This window comes from Pinus tabuliformis, chromosome 6, assembly GCF_031772625.1.
Source record: "Pinus tabuliformis cultivar Carrire ecotype Pingquan chromosome 6, CPIR1, whole genome shotgun sequence".
Classification (NCBI taxonomy): Eukaryota; Viridiplantae; Streptophyta; class Pinopsida; order Pinales; family Pinaceae; genus Pinus; species Pinus tabuliformis.
The window spans coordinates 1,765,216,550-1,765,224,891 of NC_142292.1; positions in this window are offsets into that span (position 1 = coordinate 1,765,216,550).

Sequence of the window (8,342 nt, forward strand, 5' to 3'; positions counted from 1 at the left end):
GGATCCCTCCATCTGGCTGAAAGTGTCTACCTTTCTTTGGCTCCTTTGTCACAAAAAGATTCTCACATGGGACAATCTGAGAAAAAGAAACTTCTATGGACCCTCCATCTGTCCCAACTGTAAAAAGGATGAGGAAACCATTGAGCACCTCATGCATTACTGTCCGCTGGCACACAAGCTATGGCAAAAAATCAGTTTCCGCTGTTAAAAAGAAGGAGGAGCTAATGGAGATATCACTGCTACTGTGTGCAACTGAGACCACCACCCCTATCAAAGTAATATCTTGAATTTTCTCTGGAAGCTCATCCCAGGATTTGTTATGTGGGCCATATGGAAGGAGAGAAATGGTAGAATATTCAAGAATCACACCAAATCGCTGGATGACATCTGGAAAATAATCAATCAAAATATTGAAGAAACCATATCTCTCAAGACCTGGTACCAAGAGGACTTCCCAACTATCCCCCATGAACAATCAATATGGAATAATTGGAATTTCCAAAGGAAGCAAGAACAGCTAATCAAAGGAACAAAGCCTCCGAGAGGCCACTCACCGGAGAAATGGCTTCCTCCCCCCATGAACATGTATCAGCTAAATTTTGATGGTGCCTCAAAGGGTAACCCAGGGAATTCTGGCTTTGGAGGGATCTTCAGAGATCACAAGGGAGCTCCTATCTTAACCTTCTTAGGCTCAAGAGGGTGGGACACCAATAACTCAGCGGAGTTAGAAGGTCTATGGCAAGGGCTACTTCTGGTGCAAGGTAAGGACCTCTTTCCTCTTATAATAGAGGGAGACTCCCAAATCATCATCAAAATGGTCTCAAGAATTCTACAGGGCTCCCCCTCCTCCAAGATCAGTAACAGTTGGAGAATGGCACAAAGGCTACAACATATTGAATGCTGGTTTTCCTCCCACAGAGCGGTCTCCTTGAAACACATTCGCAGAGAAGGGAACAAAGTTGCGGACCTATTAGCTAATATGGGAGTCGACTGTGGGATGTATCTACATGTTGGATCACTCACTAACTTAGCATCTGAATCTCAACTCCTGGATTTTAACAATCTAGTGCAGAAGGAAATGCCTCAGATAGAAGAAATACCCCCGGATGCGGGTGGCACTACAGCTCTTAATGCTCATCATGCAGCACATTAAAGCCTGGTACTGCCAGTTGCAGAGTAGCATGGCTTCCCAAGACTTCACCTCGCGCGAGTGGGAAGGAGGTTTTAAGGCTGGATCGGGTAGGAGATTTGCATTAATGGCTCGTGTTGTTCAATGCAACATTCCCTCTGTTATAATCATGTCATCCCTTTGTGTCTTCCTCACACCTTGCGCTCAGTCTCACGGCAACGGAACCTGGTTAGCGGTGGCAGATGGTGACGGGCTGATTCTTGCTCACAGACGCGAGCTCCAGGCTAACTTTTTCAGGGGTAAGCTCTCCTCTGTTCTTGACTTAAGCATTGGCTATATTGTGCCTTCGTCTTGGGTGTTTTTTGTGCATTCAGTTTGGCATCTTTGTCGTTTCAACCAACCCTGTATTGTAGTCTCTGGTTTCTATAATCTCTCTGCGCCCTACCCTTCGTCAGTCATAATGGTTCATTCGGGTAAAAGATATCGCTCTAGGGGGCGTCGTGACAGTGGCTTGCATGCATCTACCGGTCACTCTGTGGAACATGAGCAGGCGCCCATCAATCCTCCCCCTACCCATGAGGTTATGCCACCTTTGAGCTCTGGGCGCAAGCCAGTTCCCAACAGTGCTTTCTAAACCATGCACTTTAAATTTCAAAGCAATTTGAACAAGCCTCTGATTACTGCTCACATCACCATTATCCTTTTGGAAGAGGAAAATCAAGTTTCCCCTCTCGCTTGCATTGCTCCTGATCCTTCCCAAAGTAGTGAGCATTCCATGGATAAAGATAGCCCGAAGAATTGGAAAAGTGAGAAGTCTGGTCAGGAGGAATTTCTTAAAAGTATTCCGCCCCTTGAAGACTTAGACCCTGCTATTGAGGAAGGGACTCATGGTGAAGCAAGTCACTCCATAGTAATCCCTGTCAGCGAAATGGATGGAAATGAGAGTCTGAGGACCGACAGTGTGTGTCTGGTTGAGGAAAAGAATCATGGCAAGGTTAAGGAAGGGTAGTGCCACCCGAGACCGCTTTTTCCTTTCTGTTTTGGCTACTGCTCAGATAACCACCTACAGGCATCCTCGCTCACAGTCAGGCTTCACCACTCATGGCTTGTTGTTTTTGCTTCCCACTGGGGTTTTGGTGATACACTTACTGCTGGTTTGCACTGATTTCGAGCTTCTGTTGCCAATGTCTCCTTTTCAGCTAAACATGTCACTCTCTGTGTTTTATATCTGGTTTTTTGCTATATGTAACTGGTCTCCCCAACTTCATTTTGTAAGGGGGCAGTTCTGCTGTGTTGAGTGTCCTAAAGCTATGATATCTGAGGCCTCAACTCGATATAAAAATATTCTTCTTTCCAGTTAATAGAATTTAGTATTTGCAGAGAAAAAAACAAATTATGCTTAACATAATTTTTAATTTCTAAAAAAAGAAAAATAAATGATAGAAAAAGAAAGGAAAAAAAAGAAACGCATTAAAATTTTATGGAAAAATTAATTTTAAATATTTCAAATTGATTTGAAAATAAATGAGATATTATTAGAGAAAAGAAGAAATTTATAATTTTTATTAAAATTGATTTAAAGATTTCCATTAAAAATTATTCATTTTAATAATATTTTAAATTATTTGTTTCAATAACTTTAAATTGCAAAATACTATTTCTATGATTTTTATAAGTTACCTATGTCTTACACAGTGGCTCCACATTAATGCACGAACTTAAATGACTAAGTAATGACAATAATAAAACCTTTGTTTCAAATTAATCAACTTAATTGTTTTATAACATAAAATAAATTATTAATGAGAAAATAATTTTCAATTAAAAATAAACTAGTTTATGGTGCTTAAACTAGTGTTTATTCACATTATCATTAATAAATAAATAATTAAAAATTAAACTATTTTCATTTTATTAAAATTGAGCATGATGACAGCCTTATATAATGTCTTTTCAACAAAATAAAATTAATTTTATGTAAATATTTGATTATTAAAATGTCTTTAACTCAACTTTGTGTAAAAGATATGTTTTTAATCATTAAACTTGCAAATTAGTTATTTAAATTAAATGTTTGGTAAACACAAATATGCATCAATTCATGACAAAAATCAAAACTTCATTATAATTTTATTTTAAATCATTTATCATTAATTATAAAAATAATCAATACGTGAGTTAAATCTATATGTGTTTTAAAATACATATAACAATATTCTTAATCATGGAAATTTTTAATATGTAAATCATTCTTTTTTACAATACCATGGTTTATCAATACCATGCCTAGTCTGATATGTGTTGATATGGCATTTGTTTAATTAACTAATTTAAAGTAAATCAATTAAATGAACATAACTAATTTAGAGATAAAAACTTTGTTCTTGATTTATGAATACTATTATAAATATTCCAACAGATTTTACTGAAATTAAATCTCTATTATCCTCTTAATAAATAGTGATACTTAAAATTATAAAAAACTTATTATAATTATTAAAAACATACTATAAATAATAATAATTATTATTTAATATTATTAAAAAAACAGAATAACACCAACCTTAACCTTAAGCTGTATAACCCAGGTTCTTTAATGCTATTCACACGAATAACACCTCTCACCAAAACAGAATTTGACAACCACGGAAGTGTTCGAATGGTTGGAGCTTCGAAGTTTCGCCATATATCTAACCTCAACTATGTCTTCCATGGCATAATTAAAATCTAACTGAATGAACCCCATACTCGGACACTTGCTACCAACCAAAAGCAATGTCACGAAAACAGAGAGAAATGCAATAAGGCTTAATATAAACTAGTACAATTATATTTATCAGTATGGTTCATATACGCTGATAAATAACTATAAATATAACTATATAGGATTTATATTAAGCCTTATTAATAACTAGTTTTAAGCCTTATTGCATTTCTAGGGTTTATATTAATAATAACTAGTTATATTAAGGATACAGTGAGATTGATATACGCTGATTAATAATTATATAAATAATTATATAGGATTATAAATATAAATATTAACAGCTAGATTATTTATATATATCAATGTATAAATATTATATTAATATTATAATAATTATATAAGTTCCTAATATATATTAATTAATAATAAGAATGGCTTATATTAAATTATCATTATATTTTTTAAATAATCTAATAATATAAAATTATAAAAATAATAATAACAATTATATTGTATTATTATTATAATAATAAAATATAATAATAATAATAATATTTGATTATAATATTATAATAATATTATATTGATGATGATGATGGTGGTGGTTAACGTCCGCTCAGACCAAATAATGGTCTATCGGACCTAAAGAAACAAATTATCTATTTTGATTTAAGATTTTATTCCTATGCTCAAAAAGCTTGGAGAGAAGCCTCCCGAGCTCACTATAATTTTGACGTTGTAAAAGGCTAGGAAGGTCAGTATTGTAACAAAGATTGTGAAACTGAAATCTAATGTGGTTATACGCGGGGCACTCTAAGAGGAAGTGGTTTTCATCCTCGATGTTCCTATTCTCACATATATGGCAGATCTTTTCCGTCCATGGCGTTTTAGGAACTGCCGAACGACCTGTTTCACTATGGAGCTCATGAGAATTCGTTCTAATCTTTGCTATATTAATTTTCTTCTTTGAGCTAGTTAAAATAGAGAGATACTTTTGATCTTCTAGGGTGGGGTTGATGACCTTCTTATAATAACTTAATTTTCTTTTAGCCGCTAAGTCTTTCTCACGCCACATTTTTTCTTTGAACTTAGAAGTAACAATATCTTTAATGTTATTTATGTTTTGCAATGCATCATTTTCGTTGATCTCCCAATAGTTTAACCAGGCCCTTGTGTCTTTATGCCACCCTCGATTGAGCCTTAGGTGGTTTTGGCTAGAATTTAAAGTTAGCTTAGGAAGTCTATGATCGTCTATGTTACTGATTTTGTTCTTGTACAACAGAAACCTAAGCATAGCTAGGCTCTCAATAGGGGAAAGGCCTGCTTCTATAAGGAGAATAGGATAGGGTGTATTACTTTTAATTTTCAGGTTATAAGTTATAAAACGCTTCTGGATTTGCTCAATCTTTCTCCATGATTCTCTGGAGATGCTGCAACCCCAAACCTCACAGCCATATAAGATAACAGGAGTGACTAAAGTTTCAAAGAGGAACTTCTTTTTATCCCACATTACAAGGTTTGCTATTTTACAATTATTTTCAAGACCAAAGTAAGCTTTCCACCCCCCATTAATCCTTTTCTCAATGCTATGGTTCCAGTTGAGCTTGTGATGAATATCAATTCCTAGGTACTTGTAAGAATACACTTCCTCCAAGTTATTATTGTCATACAATAATACTTGTAAGAATTATTACTATATTATTATAATAATATACCAATACAATTATTATTATAATAATAATATAATCAATATTATTATAATAAGAACATTAAATACCAATTATTTATTATTTATGATAATTAATAACTATACAAATAATAACAACTATATTCTTATATTATTATTATTATTATTATTATTATTATTAGGCTTTAGTATTTTTAATATTTATCTTAGGGTTTGCATACATAGGGTTAATTATTATCAGTATTTAAAATTATTAATAACTATATAAATATTAACAACCAGATTATTTATATATATATATTACTATATAAATATTATATTATTATATTATCATTATATTATTTAAAAAATCTAATAATATAAAATTATAAAAAAATAATAACAATTATACTGTATTATTATTATAAAAATAAAATATAATAATAATAATAATATTTATATTTATATTTATGTTTGATTATAATATTATAATAATATATAAATATCATTATTATTATTATAATAATATAATCAATATTTCTATTTATGATAATTAATAAGCATACAACGGTTTTTTAGGAAATTACTACTCAAAATAATGTTAAAGGCTAGTTTTGCAATCTTTAGTTTCCATGAATTTGTCATGATATGAGCTCGTGAACCATGGCAGTCTAGGGTTTTTGACAAACCCTACCATGGCAGGAGCACAGGTGCGGTAGGTCTCCAGTGCAGCAACGTAGTCTCTCAAGCACTGGTTTAGACGCACTGACAAAGTCTACATAATGAATATTCAGATGGGGGAGGCCACGGGGCCTCCCCCCACAGATAACAACGACAGCCGAAATCCCAACTGGAATAATGATGAAACTGAAAAGCCATTGTCTGGAACAACCGCACAGCAGCAGAATCAATCTACCCACTAGTAGCAAGAGGAAGATTTGAACAAAGGGAAGGAGAAGACCTCCACAGGAAATGCAAAACCCATGAAGGAAACATCATCCACATGTAAGCCCATAGCAGCAGATCACCCCAATATCGACTTACCAACCCATCGAATCAATGCCCAAATACAGTTTATGAAGGATCATGGGCTTATAGGTAAATTCATTGGTCTCTGGCCAATTGAGAAAGCCTTGTAGGGATGGATTGCTTCAAAATGGAAACCAAAAGGACATGTTACCCTACAGCTAGGGCCAAAAGGTTTCTTCACTATTATATTCAATTGCATCGAAGACAGGAATAGAATCTTAGACAACGGCCCTTATTTCTTCAATACAGCGGGTCTATATTTAAGGGATTGGATTGAAAGATTTAATCCAGATAAAGAGGACTTCAGCTGGGTGCCAGTCTAGATTCGAATGTACACTTTGCCTCTGGAATATTTGGATGAAGAATTGCTAAAATCCATTGCCAATGGACTAGGAGAAGTCATAAAGATTGCAAAGGAAACAACGCTCCGAAGGTACACCTCGTATGCTCGCATCTGCGTTTACATACGACTCGGCAAAGCCCTCACGGAATCGGTAAGCCTCCTTCTTGATAATTTTGAATGGATTCAGCCCATCGATTATGAACATGTGCCCTTCAGATGTAGAAAATGCCATGCTCATGGCCATCTATTCCGCGATTGTCCATTAAACGCTTCCCCCAAAACCAATGATATCTCGGAAAAATCTGACTTTGAAGGATTCACCAAGGTCGCCAATCGAAAGAAACATACCAAAAAGCCCCCACCTGTCCCAAAAAACCCCTTGCCAACTTCCTCTGCACCCTCCACCAGTAATAGCGTTGATATTCTGTCACAACATTCCATGCCTGAAGTAGCTTTGTCCAAAACGGTTGGACCATCCACCATGCCAACCACCTCACCTCAACTTAACGAGTCTAGTCTGCCTTTGCATGATCAAAAGAGAGCAACCTCTCCATCCATCCCCATTCAAGAGACAAATATCGTCCTATGGCAGGCAACAGGAATGGATATCGACAGCTTTTCATTAGATCCAACTAAGACAATTAACTCAATGCCTGAGAGTAGCCAACAAATCCACATGGAAGAAGAACCAGAGAGCTTTGACCTCGGAGACCTAGACATCTTCAGTCTTGAACAAGCTTGCAGAAAGAAAGAGTTTGACAAAATTTCAGATAGGAAGCTCAAAAATTTGGAAGTAGTCCTTTCAAGAGTGCATCAGCAGAGAACCTTAAGCATACAATCGGGGAGCAGCTGGGATGGGAAAAATATCCACAAAGATGATAAGAAAAGGGGAAGAAAGACAGATCTGCAAAGAACCATCATCATTGGGGAAATGCTGGTGGAGTCAGGCAAATGTTAGAAGTTAACTAAGTACTATAGACCGTTACCCACTGGTCAACCATGAAGCTCATCTCATGGAATTTAAGAGGGCTCAATAGTCCTGGGAAATACAGAATGATAAAAAACATGATACAACATGAAAAACCACAAATCTTCTTCATGCAAGAAACAAAATGCAACAATAAAACATTGAGTTCCATTCTATCTAAAGCTTGGCTAGGATGTCAATCAGTTATGGTAGATGCTTCTGGTGCCTCGGGAGGACTCGCCATCACTTGGAATACGCAAGCTATCTTACTCACAAACTTTCATGCTTCCCATCATCTCATATAGGCCGCTTTCCATATCATAGGAACTAATATACATGGTCATCTGTCAAATTTATATTTTCCTCAGGACTCACAATAAAATATTGCGCTACTAAACACATTTGAAGCTCTCAATTCCACCAGAACTCACCCACTATGGATCACAGGCGGGGATTTCAACATGATTACTAAACTGGAAGAAAAAAAGGAGGTAGGGTAAA